The following is an 18,431-nucleotide window of genomic DNA, read 5'->3' on the forward strand; positions in this document are numbered from 1 at the left end:
ATTGGGTTCTCAGCATGTACCTGGCTGAATGCACATCATCGTATTAAAACCTCATCTAGCTCCATAAAGGAGATACTATCATTATCTCCATGTTTTAGATGAAGCAAATGAAGGGAAGTTATTTTTGAAAAGCCACACAGCTGTCTGACTAGCATTATCATTGTTAATAAAGGGCCATAGTTTACATGTATGAAAATTTATTAGGTTGAATCACACGAAAGAGCTCTTTTTGTAGGTTAAAAAGATGGTTGAATGTTGGCAACTTCATATGGCTCAACCAAATATACATATATATATGCAAATATATGCAAATATATGCATATATATATATATATATATATATATATATATATATATATGGCGAGAGAGAGAGTGTGTGTGTGTGTGAGGGCCATGTAGCAAGCATATATATATGAGTTCATTGTCTGGAGAGGGGATAAATAAATTGTGATGTAATTAAATGATGGATTTCTATAAGGAATGAAAAATGGATGACTTTAAGCCATTAATGACTTAAAATGGTTGTATATAAAAATATACTACTGATCAAACTATCTAGTTGCAGAAGGATATAGGGAATATGATACAATTTATATATAGATGACTATATAGAAAGCTATATTTTGTTAAGGGATATATATATATATATATGTGTGTGTACGTACACACACACACACACACATACATACATACATACATACACACACACATACATACATACATATATCTTGCCTTCCAGAGTCTGGTTCCAGAGAGTGGTTACATTTGGGGTGGGAGGGCAGGAAGGGAATATGATTAAGGTGAAAATACAAAAGGGACTTTAAGTGTGTTTGTAATTTTTTTCTTAAGCTGAGTGAGCAGTAGACAAATATTCACTATACTATTCTTTATACCTCTTTGTACTAGTTATCTATGGCTGCATAACAAATCATCCCAGAATTTAGTGGCTTAAAACAACAGCATTTATGATCTCAGTCTCTGTGGGTCAGGAATCTGGACACAGCTTAGCTGGGCCTGTCGCAGGCAGCATCAAGGTGTCAGCTGGGGCTGCAGTCATCTCAAGGCCTAACTGGGGGTGGGTTTGCTTCCAAGCTCAGTCAGTGGCTGTTGGCGGGATTTGGATTTATTGTCATGAGCTGTTGGACCGAGGGTCTCAGCTCTTCGCTGGCTCTTACCCAAAGGCCACCCTCAGTTCCTTGCTACATGGCCCACTTCGGAGGGCAGCTTACATCATGGCAGGCAGATTTATCAGAGGGTTTTGAGAGACAGAGGGTGGGAGGGGGTGTGAGGAGTTACAATCTTTTATAACCTATTTATGGATGGGATAGTTCATCATTTTACTAGAAGCCAGTCACTAGGTCCAGCCCACACTCAAGGGGAGGGGATTACACAAGGGCGTGAATACCAAGAGGTGAGGAACATTGGGGACATCTTAAGAGGTTTGCTTACTGTAATATGCCTGAAATATAATAAATTTTAAAAGAAAAATCTATTCACAGGTGAAATATAACTGATTGCTGGCATTATAAGCTCTCTAATCCTCTGTGGTAGCCACATATTTGGCCACTGCTAAATCTTGCCCAGGCCCCCACCCCCATCTCATTCTCCCCAAAGGACATCTTAATCAACAACAAAATCAATTAACGATGTTTTTCTCATTACTGGATTTAGAGATATGTCAGTGTCATATCAAAAGTGCTTTTCATTTCTTCAGCTATACTTTTGCTAAGTTGGTAATTAATATTTTAGAAGTCTGTCCTCCCAGATTCCGCACTGGCCAGGGCAGTGGGGTGTGCATGAGCTTTGCAGCCAGAGTTGGGTCCTGACCCCTGTTCCACCCCTTACCAGCTACATAACCTTGGGAAAGTTACACTCTCTGAAAATTAGTCTTCTCATCCGATAAATGAGAGGAATAGTACCCATCTCAAGGATTCCTGGAGGATTAAATACATGAGGAAAAAAAACATGTGCAGATGGAAGAGCAGTGCCCAGCACACAGTAAGAACTTGACAAGGTGAGGAAAGGTTTCTGCAGACCTCTTCCCGCCCAATTCATGCACAGGTTGCGCAAACTATGCTTTGGAAGGTGACGAGGTGGGGAATGCCATAGAAAGACCAGGTGTTCATCATAATTTCTCATTTGATCTCAAGATGAATCTCCTACTGTAGACTTGAAGTTTGTTTCATTTATTCACTGATTGTTTGTTCATTCCTGTACTCATTCAACAAATAGTATTTCTTGAAGAGAGGGAAGACCAATCTTCTTCAAAACTCGAATGCCTTTTGATCTCCCAGGGGTGGGAAAGGGAATCTGACTTATTGGTGAGCAGTTCCTCATGTCCAGGGTAGCAAAAGCATCAGAAGTGGCTCCGATCTACCTCTTTTCCATGCGGCTGCTTGGGTAGGGTTGTTCTGTGAAGTGAAGATGCTCCAGTGAATGCTGGCCTTTGGGATTTTTGCTTAGCAGAGGACAAGAGCTAATGGCCTGAAGGAAATGCAGCACTGTGGATAGAAGTCCATGTAGACGTGTTCTCTGTGGAGCCCTGCCTGCCACTAGGATGCCCACCATCCCTGCTCGTTGACCAAGAGCTAGCCATTGGCCTTGGCATCTGAAGGAGGTTGTAATGTTTGACTCTGGAGACCTTTAAGCAGAGGCTTGATTCTGGCCTCGCAGCTAAGGCAGAGAGGTGCTCTTAGGGCATGGGTTAAAGCAGTGGCCTCCATGCAACCCGATCAATGTGAAAATAATAGAGCCCATAGTATTTATTTAGAAGTTATATGCATGGGTAGCTGTAGTAATATGTTGCTTTCTGTAGCAGTCCCTGCCCATCTCCCTGAGCCTTCACACTTAGGGCAAGCCTTCTGATAGCCAGCTGCCAGATTCTCCATCTTTTTGCCTGTGGGCTTTCTCTAAAGATGTGGAAGACCCCTCTGCTTGCTCTCTGGGCAGGCCAGAAGTGCAAGGGGATTTACATACCCCTGGAGAGCTCTCATCCCATTAATGATGGGGGCTGGTGTATAAATGCCCCAGCTCCCTTGGAGGTGTTGGTTCTCTGCCACTTTTGCAGAGTCTCCCAGGGAGACTGAGCTCCAGTTACTTGCTAGCCCTCTCTTGACTGGCTTCCTTCCCTTCTCTGTTTTACTTCCTCATGCCCCTCCCAAAGAAACTTTTTACCCTTGAATCCTTGACTCTGAGTCTGCTAGAGAAACCCAATTTACTTACATTTTAAAACAATTACATCTTAAAAGACATGTAAAGATAGAAAATGTAGAAGGAGGAGATGAACATACATACACACATCCATGGCCTGATGTTTTTCTTTGCTTGCACTCTGCATTGCGAAGGCCACTGGTTTAAGGAAGCTGGGAGCTCCCCTTCCAGTCTCGTGAGGTGTCACAAGGTTGTTGTCCCAGCACTCTCTCCGTGGGTGCCTGTTTCCAGGACCCATTTGACTTATTTCAGGTGGCTTGGCGGACTTTCACATTGATCTGTGGTGGCGGTTTGGGGGTCACAGGCTAGCCGACTGAAAGATCTTCAGGATTGGTTGCTAGACTCTCCTATATTTGAAAGAGTAATTTCCGTACCTTGGACTTCCAATGATGTAAAAAGAAATCTCCAAGTTCAGAATCAGGGAAAAGCTCCCCACAGATGCTTGGCTGCCCTTGGGAAACCCATGGGCAGCCTCATGCTCTCAGGGTGGCATGAATATTCTCATTTGCCAGCTGTAACTCCAACACATGGCTCAGCACTGTGTAGACATATAAACATACACAAACAGCCTTCAGCTTGAAAGCAGGTTCCATTGGCCTCAGGGTAAAGATTTGGGAGGGCAGAATACGCCCTTATTTTCTCTCTTCCTGGAACAAAGCCTCCTATTGTCTTTCAGGTGATCACATTTTTTAAGCCATTCAAATTTGTGTTGCTCCTTAACCAGTTGAACTGTAGAGGCCCACTCTGCTGGCTCGGCCAGGCTGACAGGGCAGCACAAGCTAACATGTTCCCCAAGGCCTCCCAGTGGCCTTTAAATGAGGTGGCCTTCACCGTCCTGAGAACAGTCTCCCAGAGCGCTCATCTGAGGAGAACTTTGTAGTCAAAGTTGGGTCCTGACCTCTGTTCCATCCCTTACCAGCTACATGACCTTGGGAAAGTTACGCTCTCTGAAAATCAGTCTTCTCATCCAATAAATGAGAAGAATAATACCCATCTCAAGGATTCCTGGAGGATTAAATACATGAGAAAACTTGTGCAGATGGAAGAGCAGTGCCCAGCACACAGTAAGAACTTGACAAAGGCTGCCCACTAGTCCTGCTCAAGAATAACTCCCCTGTCTTTATACAAACAGCTTATTCCCTTGGCGATGAAACTGAAGCAAAGGGATGTCCAATGAGGCCTGGTTTATAGGGAAAACCTTGGGCATCCCTCTGCCCTGCCAGGTTGACCATCCAGGGCATAAGGTCCACGAGCCTTGTCTTGCTCTAAGTTCCCTTGAATTTCCCACTGACTCCGTATTGCTCAGCTGGATTGATGTCATGGTTGTGTAGTAGTGAAAAACAGTATCTGTGATGATGGAACAGGCAGAAATACGAACCTTTCTCTTGCTGTTTCCTCATTCCCAACCCACATGGGCCTCTCCTTTTACTTTTGCCAGATCACCCACTTGGGAGGGGTGCAGAGGTGTGTCTCCACTCCACTGTCTGGCAAGGGGAGGAGGGTTCACACAAGTATCATGAGTATATTGCAATGAAAAGTCCTCCCTTGTAGGGCCTTGGAGGGAGTGAGAGCAAAGAGGAGCCCTCTTTCCTGCATTCCCAGCTCTTGACTTCTCAAGCCAGTGGACAGGGTCACTTTGAGGTCTACACACATGCAGGTGTACAAACACACACACACACACACACACACACACACACACACACACAAATCATGCCTTCTCAAAGCATGGTTTGGCTTGGCAGGGCTGGATTAGAGCTTGGAGAGCTGCCCACTATGTGATGCCAACTTTTAGAAAGAAAAGAAATAACCCAGGCTCATGGGCAAAGTTCTAATGAGAAATAAAAGGCACTGAAGCAGTCAGGGAAGAGACCCTCTCCCTGGGAACAAAAAACATGATTTTAATTTCCCAAAATAGGGCAATGAAATATTGAAAAGGTTTTAAGGGGTTGTGAGAGGAAAGATTAGGGAGTTGAGGGCACATTTGTCTAATCTTGGATGATGATAGAAGAGGTCTAAATGTGTATTTTGGTCGGGAACAGAATCATAGTCCAGATGAACCAGGGTCTGAAGTGTCTGGCTTTCATCTTTCCTGAAATTTGTTCTCAGCCTTTTCCCTAATATGTGTGTATGTGCACAGAATGTAGAAAAACCCTATGCTACTGCTCCCAAATGGCAAATACTATAAATGGTTTGTGGATGATCATCTTAGTTTGGGTTCCCCAGAAGTAAACCTTGAGACAAAGGCTGAAGTGTAAGTAGTTTACTTGAGAGGTGAAGGAAACACTTGGTAGTAGAGTGGGTAAGGGAGATGCGGAAGGGAATGAAGCTATGAAAGGGTTATTAAGCGGATTACCACTGTGAGCAACTGGAGCTGAATCCCAAGGGAGATGCCAGGAGTGTAGAACACTCAAGAGTGCTCCCACCTAAGGGGTGAGGGAGCTGGGGTATTTATACTCCAACTCTGAATAGTCATTCGTTAAGAGATGCTCCTGGGGGTTGCTAATTCCCCAGCATTTCTGGGCGAGCCTGTGGATAGAGTGGCCTTCCTCAGTTATGGAAAGAAAATCCAGATACAGAGATGCAGATAGAGACCTTTGGAAGTCAGGTGCAGTACACCGAGGTGAGAGGTCCAAGGGCTACGGGGAGGAGGGGAGCCTCTGGCAGTGGCTGCTACAATCACATAGGGTTATGTATTATATATTGTTGGGGAGGGGGACTTTCTCACAGTTATGGTATCTATAAACATTTCTACCCTTTAATTAGATATAATAGAAGATTTGGAATAATAAACGAAAACGTTTTTGAAGAAAGATTTTCAAAAGCCAGAGGATAGTGGTATGGGTTCCGTGGTACATATTTACACATTTGTCAAAATTACTTATATTGTACATTTCAAATCTGTGCATTTTATTGTATGTGAATTATACCTAAATATAAAAAGAAGCAAGTATGAAATTCTAGATTTTAATACCTTTCATTAGAATCCTTAGTTCCTGCATATTTGGGGTACACTTGCCTGAATCCTTAAAATTCTGCCTGTGGACCAACAAATGAAGCCTTTGCTCTAGAATTACAGTCAGGTAAAATTGGGGTGCTGGCAAATCAGTGACTTCCCCCCCATAACAAAGCAACCTCCTTCAGCTACTTCTGTGCCACGGTTTGTGCCCAGGCAGCCATGGCTAAGTTCTCCTGGTGACTGTGGCCTGCATTTTGTGAAAGCAATGGCTAGGGATTCCATATCTGAGGCCACAGGTCAGACATCTGCAATGCAGAAGAAACTGACAAAGGGTCTGATCTTATGAGGCCACAGCTGGATAGGGAAATAAGGACGAGATGATGTTTTAGGATGGGCAGTAGGCCAGGTTCAATTTCAATGCCTGGCACATAGTGGGCACTCAGTAAATGTTTGATGGGATGAGCAGATTCCCTCTAGCTCACTGATACCTCCTGGGACCAACCTCAGCCGAGAACGGAAAGGGGTGGAGGGGGGCTGGAGATGGGAGAAGCACCGATACAGTGGAGGCCGTTGGGCCCTTCTGTTCTTTCTCAGAAGCCCCAGATCTGGAGCTGACGAGGTGGGCCTTCACAGCGGAGGGCCTTTCTAATGACTTTTCAATTAATTGACTTGACGCTGGTGGGGAGAATGCCAGAGGCTGCAAAAGATGAAAGGCATTGAAAGGGAAAAGCTTTGATGTCACTGCAATCCTGTTCAGATTCGGGAAGGTTTTTTCAGGAACTTTATATCTTAACCACAACAGCCTCACAGGGTCGATCAGTCACGCAAGAAAATTTTTGTCATTCTCTGGGATTGGTGGGTGATGAGAGGGTGAATGGAAAGCCAAGAAGGAGGGGCCAGGTATGGTTTCTGTGGGTGGCGAGTGTGTGTGGTAGTGGGACGGGGCGGGAGAGCAAAGGTGCCCTAGGAGGGGTAGAGGGTGAGGCTGTGTGTAGGGGTGAGTCACATTTGTAGGCCAGTGGTGTGCTTATGCTACAAAATTGGCACAGATGTGTGTTTTTCCAACAGGTTGTGTTCTCCCAGACTCAGTGTCTTCTTACTGGGTTTGTTCCTAAAGCTAATCTACTGATCGGCCGATACCATCTGGCCATTTAGATACATACACCCCTAGGCAACTTATTCATACGAAATCTAAATGATCAGAAAACTCGAAGAAGTGCGTTGTCATCGCAGATACATAATACGTAGAATTTTAGAAGTAAGACAGAACACCTGAAAAGCAATTGTGTTGTTTCCTATTAAAGATGAGGAAATGGAGCCCGGACATGGAAACTGACCTCTCATCTACCTAGACCAGGACTTCTTAACTTTGGCACTGGTGACATTCAGGGCCAGGTAATTCTCTGCTGTGGGGGACTGTCTTGGGAATGGGTGTTTAGCCGCATCCCTGGCCTCTAACCACTTGATGCCAGTGTCACCTCCCCCGAGTTGCTGCATTCAAAAATACCTCCAGACATCGCTAATATCCCCTGAGGGGCAAAATCGTCCCTAATTGAGAGCCACTGGCCTAGATATAGGCCTAGTGGGTCCTAGGATCCAACGCTCTTTGTACTGCTCTGTGCAGTTTGGGGGTTCAAATGGTGCCTCATATATCTTCAGAATCAATCACATTTAAATGGAATGATTCCACGTGTGGTGTGCATGAGAGAACTGGCAATGTTCACACGACCCACCAAGAGATTCGTCTTAGCAGGCACTCCATTCTCCAACAGCTCTAAATCAGATGGCATTTTTTTCAGCGTGGGTTAGGTTAGAGCCTACGAAATTGCCATTTTTTGAGGCTCAGTTGGTCAAATATCAAGCAGTTTTCGTATGGTTCAACCTAAACACACAGTCTTAAGAGATATGTCCTGAACACCTTTCAAAACTCCCCAGTTCTGGAATGTGGAAATGTTTGTGTAGGCTCAGGACTCTTCTCAGGCACATTTCTAAGGTGAGTCCAATGTTTTCCATGCAGAGCCTCATACCACAAGCTAACCACACTGCAAAACTCCCCTCCAGATTTCTCTCTCACTCTGCAGTGAATTCAATATGGCCACAAATTCTTTGCAGTGATTCCCATTAAGGGGTGGAGTCTGTGCTCCACCCAGTTGACTCTGGGCTGACCCTGTGACTTGCTTTGAGCAACAGAATCTGGTGGAAGTGGCGTTGTTCAAGTTCCAGAGCTTAGACCTGTAGGAGGCCTTGCAGCTTCTACCTTGGCCCTCTTGGCCACTGTCCTGAGACTTCCCTGGAAGGAAGATGGCATCATTTACTGGTGGATGAGTGGCCATGTGGAGGAGGGCTAAGGCAGCCCGCTAACAGCCAGCACCACCAGCCGGACATGTTGGACCCTCAAGGTCTACTCCCCCCAGCTAAATCCAGTCACATGAGTGAGGCCAGGTGAAACCAGCAGGACTACCCAGTGGATCCACATAATCATGAGAAATGATAAATCATTGCTGTTTTAAGCCACAAAGTTTTGGGATGGTTTGTTACGTAGCAGTTGATAACTGATACACACCTACTGGCACTTTTATGGTTTTTAACAATCTATGAGAGCGTGACTTCAAATAAAGAGCAGCAAAGCCATGCTCGCCTGGACTGCCAGCTGGTTGGCTGACATCACTCACTAGCCAAGTGTCTCAGGCACTCACACCAGCCTCCCCGTGGGCACTATTCGGTCACATTCTTTAGGAAAACTGCTGATTTCTGTATTTGGAAGCCACAAGAAAGGGCCAAAAACTTATGAGTAAAAGCTACAAAGGCCAAGTGTCTGCTGCACAGAATGATGACCTGCATAGCGTCTGTATGTAGGGGGTGCCTCACTGTCCTGCTCCTGCATATATGCCACGTACCAATGTCACACATATGTAGCCACTTTCACCGTGCTCGGCTTGACCATGCCACATCTCCTAGGCATGGTTATGTGATGGAAAATATCTTCAGCCTCCATTTCCCACTGTCACACTTTGGAAGGGGATATTTCAAACATTTGTAAGAATTTCCTCACAAATGGTGGGCATTAATTGACTTTTTATCTTAATGCTTTCACTGAATATTGCTTTTGATCTAAAGCAGATGCCTTAGGAAGCCCTTTCTTTATTATCTAAAGAAAGCTGTAGTTAGCACTCACGACAATAATTCTTTGGGAGTTCTTTGTTTAACGTGGCACATACCAGCACCCACTGGGCTTTACTTACATGAGAAGAGAAATTCTGTCTTTCTCTTTGCTCATGGCATCCCCAGCACATAGTACAGGGTTTGACTCCTGGTCGTTCCTCAATACATTTGTGGATGGATGGATGGATGGATGGATGGATGGATGGATGGATGGATGGATGAGTAAGTGAATGAATTAGAGAAGCTGAGATCTGGGAGAGAGCTTGGAATTCATCGCCTTTCATCTCCTGCTCTGCTTGATGAGTGAAGACACTGAGATTCAGAGAGGATTAGCGTTTGTTTTTTTTTTTATTCCAGGACTTTATTCCTTTAAAAAGCCACTTGACACACCTGATTATCTGATCTGTCACAGCTTGTGATTATGGGAGAGGAAACGTTGAGAATTCCTTCTTGGGCTCAGTGGGACGCGCTGTGAACATCCCTGATTCGGGCTGGCTTGGTGCCATTGGGAGCAGGCTTCTGCCCACCCTGCTGGGCCCTGTGACGGGCAGCCAGGCCCACCCGGGCACTGAGCAGGCACCAGATGTACCTCTCTGAGTTACATTCTTATTACCCTTCATCTGCCTGGCAAGCCAAGTCCTCTCCTGTGCTGCGGAATGGGAAAGCAAAGTTGCCTTTTCTGATATGAAGCTAATAATAGTTCTCATCTTGATTCTACTTAACACTGAACTGAAGATTTGGCCTCTAGGGTGAGGCTTATAGTTAATTCATTTACTTTGAAAATAATTACGGAAGGCATAAAAGAAATGTCCCCATGCGGGCCAAGAATGGGCTGATTCTCCGTGTTTCTCGGTAACCAGTTGTACGCTGGGTGCTTGAAAGGATGCGACTGGGGCGACCCTGCAGCCTTGGGCGGAAGGCGAAGCTGCAGTGGGAGGAGCTCTGCCTGTCCCCCTGCCCCCCTCTCACTCCGTTTTCTCTGATGACCTAAATGAGAAAGACAGTTGGTTTCCTTCCCCCTCAGCTCGGTCTCCCACACAGACAAACAGGCTGTGTCCCTGGCAGACTGCACTGGGGTTACACGCTGTCTCCTCTACTCAAGGGTGATCTATAGCTTCGAAGGGAAAAATAAATAAACAAGCAGCGTCCACCCTGCCCTTTGTCTCAGAGGAGATGGATGGGCTCCCCGGCTTCCACCACCTCCCCTTCATGCCGCCCTGCCCCGAGCCCCAGGGAGAGGGCAGCCAGGGAAGAAAAGGAGCTGTTTCTAATTGTGTGTGTGTGTGTGTGTGTGTGTGTGTGTGTGTGTGTGTGTGTGTACGCGGGTGCATGAGACAGAGACAGAGAGATAGAGTGAGAGAGAGGGAGACCTGGGGGAGAGCGAGAGAGAAGAGAAAGAGAGAGGGGGAGAGAAAAAGAGGGAAAGAGAAGTCGGGGAGGGGGAGGAAGAGGACAGGAGAGGGAGGGAGGAAAAACAAGCCACAGGGAAGAAGACAGAGGGAGAGAGGAAAAGGGACCCCCTTAAAAGAAGGCAGAGGGGTGATTCAAATAGTTTTCAAAGTGTGACTAAAGCTATAAAAGTATCTTTCCCCTCCCTAATTTCCCGTCCTTGTCCTTCTAGAGTTGTAGGTGTGCCCCCCTCCCCCGTATCTGTCCTCAAAAGCAGTAGATAAATCAGGCATCCCCATGGGAGCTGCCCCTCTGCCGCGCTGCCATGTGGCCGCAAAGGTCAGGGCGACAGGACCCCATGTTCCCGCCGTGTTAGCCAGCTCACCTGAAAACCACCGGTGGGTCGCTGGGCATGCCGGACAGAACTGGCCGTGTCTCAACTCTTGCAATCCCAGAGTGTCACCTGGGTGCCCTGTCCCGTGTAGAAAGCAGTCCTGCAGAGGGCCTTTGCCCTGCACGCAAGCTGGATGGAATGTTCGTAGTCGTGCCATGGAGAGCTCATGTGGTCTGCCATGTGTATTAGTACCATTTAGGGTAAAAACTAAGCGAGATCATCCATGTCACGCATATGGCACATAGTAAGTGGTCAGGAACTATTAGTTCCTACGACCTGATTGCACCATAATAATAGCTAACAATTTTTTTAAAGCACCGTCTATGTGCCAGGCACTAACCTAAGCAAGCCTTAACCCTACGTGGTAGGTGCTATTTCATCCTCTTGTAATAGACAGGAACTGCGGCACAGAATAGCCCCATTCCTAGGATCTAGACCTGAGGCTCTGTTTTAACATGGCATCCATTCATCACGAGGCGAGCCGGGGACAACAAGGGCAGAAGAGACTTCACGCCCATCCGCCTCCTTTTCTCCCCCCTCTGGCACCACTGCCCCAGACCAGGCCACCACCTCCTCTTGCCTGGACCACAGAAGTCGCCTTCTCTCTGGCCTATGTCCACTCATGGGCCACACACTGGCCTGCCCCTCTACAAACTCTTCATTCCCTTCCCATTGTGCTTGGAATGAAATCCACGCTCCCCCGCCATGCTGGCCTGTCACCAGTTCTTAAATCCATGCAAGCTCTTTCTTGTATGCCGTTCCCTCTGTTCTTTTCCCCATCACTTCATCTTTCAGAACCCTGCTCATCCTTCAGTAGCCCCTCCTTTCCCATTTTTCTCTATCGCAGCACCCTCTTTTTATCCTTCCTTGATCTTCTCACAATTGAGAAGTATTTTTATCTGCTTGGTTACGTCCTTGCTTTCCTTCTACTTCCCTCACTAAACTGCAGGCTCATAATCATGCTGATATTGTTTGCTCTTGTGTCCTCAGCCCTTAGCATAGGGTCTGGCTCCTGGTAGGTGTGCAGTCAGTATTTGTTGGTACACGAATGGCTGGTGTATCTGGAATGTCTGGGATGTGTATTTGGAGATGTGACAGGCTATGGCTGGGGATCACCTCGCTTCACTTCCCCGGCTGCCAAAAGTCTTATTTGCACACTGTCGCCTGCCATCATGTGCTTCAGACCCGAGTGTGGGCCTCTTTCATTCCAGAGAGTTGCGCCCTCATTGGAATTTCAATGGAAAGAGCCCACAGATCTATTGCACGGCAGGAAGAGAGGGTGTCTGTGGCTGTTGGTTCTCTTGGCCTGTGGCAGGATGCGGAATGACAGGTAGAAGGACATTAGATGTTCAGTAGTTTTCTTATTGTCCAGAGTATCCAGGAAATGCTGTTCCCTAAGGAGCATTCAGAGATAACGAATATGCTCCTCCCTCGCTATCCTCAGCCACCTGAAAGAATTGGATCTAAGACCCACACCGTAGTCAGTCATGTGTATATTCATATTCACCCTCAAATAATAGTACAGAACATGAACCAGTAACCTAAAATTCAGTGTCCACTTGAGAGCTTAGCTTGGCACCATTGGCAGTTAATTTCTCCTTTGTGTTACTGGAGACATTCTCTGATAAAAGTAAAGAGGTGGATAGATTTTAGTCTCTGACCACCTTCCAGACATTCCTTGAATTTTTCTTAGAAAGATTGATACAAGGCAAATCTCATTTTTTTCTTATCCCCTCCACCTTTGTCCCAGCCAAAGGGTGAACTATGGGAAGATCTCATGGGTGGTGTTCTAAACAACTTTCCCTTGATTAAATAATCCTTCTCCCAAGGGCTACTTGTGTGGTTTAAGTTACTTAAAAAACAAAACAAACAATCCAGGGTAAGAGAATCAGTCTGAAAAAATAGAAGGTTACCAACAGACTTGCCCTGTACAGCTGGAAAAGATGTGAAAAGCACAGGCTCCAAGCAGCAAAGAGGATAAATAAATGTGTCGCAAGTGCCATTAAGAAAACACATCTGCACACTGTCAGCAGTAAGGATAAACACACAGTTGTTTTCGCTTTCACAGGGAGCAGTGACAGGGAGAGGCGACATGATGGACCCCATCCAGGTCTATTCCACTTACATCTTCTTTTAAGGTTGAGGGATGGGCACTTATCTAGCCTTGATGCATTCCCAGAATCTCTCATCAGAAGGAAATCTTCAAACAAAACAAATAGTATGTTCATTCTCCTCCCAGCTCACAGACAGGAAAACAAATAAGAAAAGAAAGAAAAGGTTATCTGGTAGACCTCAGTGGCCCAAGATTGGGATTTTGGACGTGACATTCTTCTCTGGTTTTCTTCCTTCTCCTAATTGCCCTGCCAGTGGGAAGAGCAAATGGAACTGACATGACTATCCCTTATAGTTGTTGAATGTAGCCAATGTTTCTTCCCTTAGCCTGCAACCCAAGACTTCCAGGGTCCATCAACTTCCCCAGTGTCTCAGTGAGTAGCTTTATAAGTTGGTATGGACCATAATCAGAATTCATGAATGGTAGCTAGGAGGCTAGGGAGTTGTGATGGATCCATTGAAATCCTCATGGACCTAATTTGAGAAAAGGTTCAGATACACAAGGAAATAAAGATGACCTCTGGAGATGCCAGCATTCTGGAACCTCCATGCTGTATATTCCTAGGGTTACTGAGAGTTCACTATTTAAATTTTAAATGGAACCTTGTTCGTTTTGATTAGGTCAAGTACCTCTTCTATTATGTGCCTAAATCAGGGAATGAAATATGATGACTATCTTAAAGCAGGCTTAGATTCTAACATCTATATGTCCTTAGTCACCTAAATTTCAAAGTTTGGTCTAGAATGAATGAAATACAATTCCAACCTCAATTTTTCATACTATTAGAAAGTGGCCAAGGACAAATGTCATATGATATCGCTTATATGTGGAATCTAAAAAAAAAATGATACAAATGAACTTATTTACAAAACAGAAATAGACTCACAGGCATAGAAAACAAACTTATGGTTACCAAAGGGGGAAGGGGGGGGAAGGATAAATTAGGAATTTGGGATTAATGGATACACAGTACTGTATATAAAATAGATAAACAACAAGGACCCACTGTATAGCACAGGGAACTATACTCAATATTTTGTAATAACCTATAAGGGAAAAGAATCTGAAAAAAATGGGTATATATGTATGTATTGCTGAATCACTTTGCTGTACAGCTGAAACTAACACAACATTGTAAATCAACTACACTTCAATAAAATATATATATAAAAAAATTTTAAGTAACCAAAAAATTGCCAACACCTCAGAAATTATTCACATTTGACTTTGGAAGGTGTCCCTGGTCTATTAGCTGACATGCTGAACGTTGGCTTCAAATACCATCATGGAGAAATGGCAGGAACCGAGTCAGGTGGAGTTAGAAACCTGTCTTCTCTCCCCTCCCCTACCTTCTCAACCTCATTAAACTCTATTTCCTCATCTCTACAAAGGGGTGGGAGTAGAGAGTTCGATTAGAGTATGTCTAGGGACTCTGACAGTACCATAGTTCTGAGAAAATATATGCCCTGATTTAACTCTCAGCTATTCATTCATGTAACAAATTTGTTTGAGTGCCAGTTAGGTCCTACTGCGCTAGTCAAGAAAGATAAAAAGATGAATGAGATGCCATTCTTATCCTAGAAGGGGTATAAACTATCTGTTAAATATGCAGCGAGCACTTCATAAATGATGATGAAGGGCGTGCAAAGTTGATGTTATACCAACCGTACTGAATGATGCTAGAATTAATGATACTGTTTAATTTTGCCAACATTCCATATCTCATATTAAAGACTTAGCATTTTCCAGCTGTTGGAAATGATCAGAGAAGTATATACACCCAGTAACTGAAGAATGCTCTCAGACACAGAGGCCCACAGGATTCTATACCACGTGAAGGTTACACGTGGGTAGAGATCGAGCCTGGACTAGGGTCCAGCCCTCGTGCGTCCCAGCGTTGGGTTAGTTGCTAGTTAAGAAAGTGGGCTTGGAGCCCAACTGCCAGGTTCAGATTCTGGCTCTGCCGCTTACAGGTTGAGTGACTTTGGGCAAGTTATTTCACTTCTCTGTCTCAGTTTCCCCCTCCATCCCATGGGACTAGAAGAGTGATTGGTTGCATAGGGTGTGTGGATTAAGTGAGTTCCGACATATCAAAATGCTCAGAGCATAAGTAGTATAGTTTCATATTTAATAACAGCCATTAGCAGCTAGAAGTAAGGCTAGAATGCATTCTGACCTACAGCCTAAAATCAATTGGCAGTATGAAACCATCAAAACTAGTATTACAGCCAGGTCTTAGATCTGTCTAAGATATTTCATGAGTAAATTGTGTCTCTGTCAAAACTGAAGACCCTGTTTACAGTGGTGCCTGGCACATAGTAAGTGTTCAAGAGGTGTTAGCCGTTATCTATGTCGCGATACTGCTTCCGTTTCCTGCAGTGTTGGACAGGAGGTTTTAAGAGCTTCACTGGAGCCCAGAGCTGATGCTGCCACCCCGCCCCCCGTTCTGTGCGGGCACGTGTGAGTGTGTGCCCGTGGACAAGGTGTGTGTGTCGTGGCTGAGATCAGCCAAAAGTTCCGTTGCAGGAAATCCAATTCAGATCTGTAAGCCTGGTGAGATTCACATTCCTTTTAAACATTTATTGCCATTTCTAGGCAAGAAACATTTCCCCCGATCAGATTGTTTTGGCCAGGAAACCTTGCATTTTCAAAGCAAGTAAAAAGTGAAAAGAAATCATTCTCGGTACACGACACAATTTACAGTTAGCTTCTCAGGAATGTGTGTCATGTTTTAAACTTGAGTAGGTTGAGGTTCTGCAAACATCCCAGTGCTTCATATTTATAGCGTGCTTTATTTTAGAGTGTTAACAATGAATGAGAAAAAAAAGCGCGGAACTTTCTGCAGGCAATTTTTTTCCTATTTTTTGTCTTGATGCTATTTTGATTTGGAAGCAGCCTTGTTTCTCCTCTTTTTCAACCGCCGCAGGATTCCATTCTCTTGCTCGCTCTCTTTTTTTCCCCAAAGGAAACACTTCACTTGCTTTTATTGGTGAGGAGAGGAAAAATCTAAACAATAGGCAACTGGGCTAATGAGAGACAGGCTGATGTGACAGCTAACAAAGAACGAAACCAATTACGCCTCTTCATGTAGGTGTACCGGGCCACCCGGAGGTCACCTGTAGCTCAGTAGACAATCCGCTGCCCACCTCAGCTTCTGACTGCAGTACACCCACTGCAGCCTCTCTGTCCGAGGGCTTTCTCAGGAGTGTGCTCCACACCTCTACACACACATACACACACACACACACACACACACAGAGCAACCTTCACCCAAAGAGTAGGGAGATTTGGTAGAAGAATACTCTAGATTCCTCCTCCACACTTAGTGGGACAATCCTGAGATGCACTCCACACTCTCTCAGAGGGTCCTCTGCAGAATCGAGCCCCCATCACCCACAGTGACTTGCATTGGCTTCCTTCCTTCCCCTGTCTCACACCCACCCCCCACCCACTCTTGCTGGGCTTTCCAGAATCACCTCTTTCACCTAAATCATCCATTCACGGGCTGCTTTTTTGGGGAACCCAAAATAGGACATGAACCTAAAAATATTTACCCAGTTATATGCCTTATCCTGTCCCCCTTCCCCAAGCTGTCTGAGTGCCAGAATCAAAGATGGGAAAAGACTCTACATATAGCTAGAATCGGGTCCCTCTTGTTGCAGCATTTTTAATGCCATACTCTAATGTGGAATGTACAATTCTCTTTAGGTTCTGAAGCTAAGGTTTCTTTGGCTGCTGGTTTTCATTAATTCACTCAGCAAATCTTTATTGAGCACCTACTATGTACCACATACGATTCTGGGTGCTGGCATTATATCGTTGAGGACAGGGGTCCTGTCTGCAATTTTAACTTGGCTTGTCAGTCACTTTTCTGTCTCCTGCAGAGGGGAAATGGTGGAGCTTGATTCTGGGACCAGCTACCCCCCGCCTCCAGACAGCCCCCTTCTTTCTCCTCATTTTCCAAATCAGCCTCCAAGGAGAAGCTAAAGACAGGAAACAAATGTCTCTCTTCTCTGCAGATGAAGTTTCTTGCTCACGTTGACTTCTTTGCTCATAACCTGGAGCTTGACTAACACTCCTGTGTTAGAATTGATTTATTTCTACCAAGAAGAAAATGGTCAATGAGTGAAGCATGCGTGCCAGGAACTGCCTCTCTGTCTGAAGCCCAGTTGAACTTTCATGGCCAACCTTGCCAGAGCCCGGACCGCTAGGGCAGAAAGGGTAGGGAGGAAGTGGGCGCGCATGCCTTGTCCCAGTTCCCCCGTAATTACAAATGAAGCTTAATGATTAGTTTCAAGGACGGGGGGTAGCTCTCGTGCACAGTGGAGAAATTTGAGTTTCACCCTCTCTTGCCTCCTGGGACCAGGCGTACATGATACTGGAACAAAGGGCTGGTCTCAAAGGTGCAACTTTGGACGTGGTTACCAGGGAGACAGGGAGCAGGGGGCAATTTTCATATCCCTCCCCACACGGCGGCATCGGTGGTTAAGGACGGAGCTCAGGTTTCTTATGATAGCACCTATTCCTGGGGTTATTCCCAGAAAGGAGGAGAAGTGTGGAAAGAGAACTGGGCCAGGTCGGTGGTTGGGGAGGAAGATGGCGGGCTGGTGCCGGGGCAGGAATGGCCACTTGCACCGAAGGGCTGACCGTAAAGAACTCCCCCTCCCCAGAGGTGGGAAGAGAGACTGGGGGTGGCGGGGGTGAGAGGAGCCAAAGAGGCCACCTGGGAGGGAGGGCACTGGGGACACTGGGACCACCAGCCGTGAAGCGAACTGAAGGAAGAGAAGAGGGTCAAGTCAAAGACACAACAGAATCCTGTTGGAATTGGCTAGTAATTCCAGCAAAGTACAATGAGATTGTCTGGTTTATCCTCTGCTGTGTGATTTCTGTGGAATTGCTTGGGGGAAAGGCAGGCTGATCTAGTCTTCAAAATTAAGGGGTTAATTAGAAAATGGGGATTTCCTGCTTTTTTGAGTTGCCTCTCACCCCAGCCCACCCCCGTCCCCCCTCAGTGACTTGAGACAGATGAAGGCAAGATCCTCCGTGAACGTTTAGGATGAAACACTTTGTCAGGAAAACAAGCAAATAAATTTGACAGCTGCTTGACGTAGGACAGTCATTAAATTTTCAAGAATGTAGGTCTTCTATTATTTAGTGACGTTAATCTCTCTTCCAAAAAAGAAAAAAAAAGTGGGTTCCAGGATTGC

At 45.5% G+C, this 18,431-nt stretch overlaps 1 protein-coding gene and 1 long non-coding RNA gene across 4 annotated transcripts in view; both read left to right on the forward strand.

Moving 5' to 3' along the window:
- LOC309620018 overlaps positions 1-18,431 on the forward strand; it is an 878,206-nt gene that overhangs the window by 282,663 nt on the left and 577,112 nt on the right. The gene's annotated exons all lie outside the window — the stretch shown is intronic.
- Positions 1-18,431, forward strand: part of NHS (NHS actin remodeling regulator) — a 345,055-nt gene that overhangs the window by 165,112 nt on the left and 161,512 nt on the right. The window lies entirely within an intron of this gene.

Source organism: Balaenoptera borealis (genome assembly GCF_965194805.1).
Source record: "Balaenoptera borealis genome assembly, chromosome: X".
Lineage (NCBI taxonomy): Eukaryota > Metazoa > Chordata > Mammalia > Artiodactyla > Balaenopteridae > Balaenoptera > Balaenoptera borealis.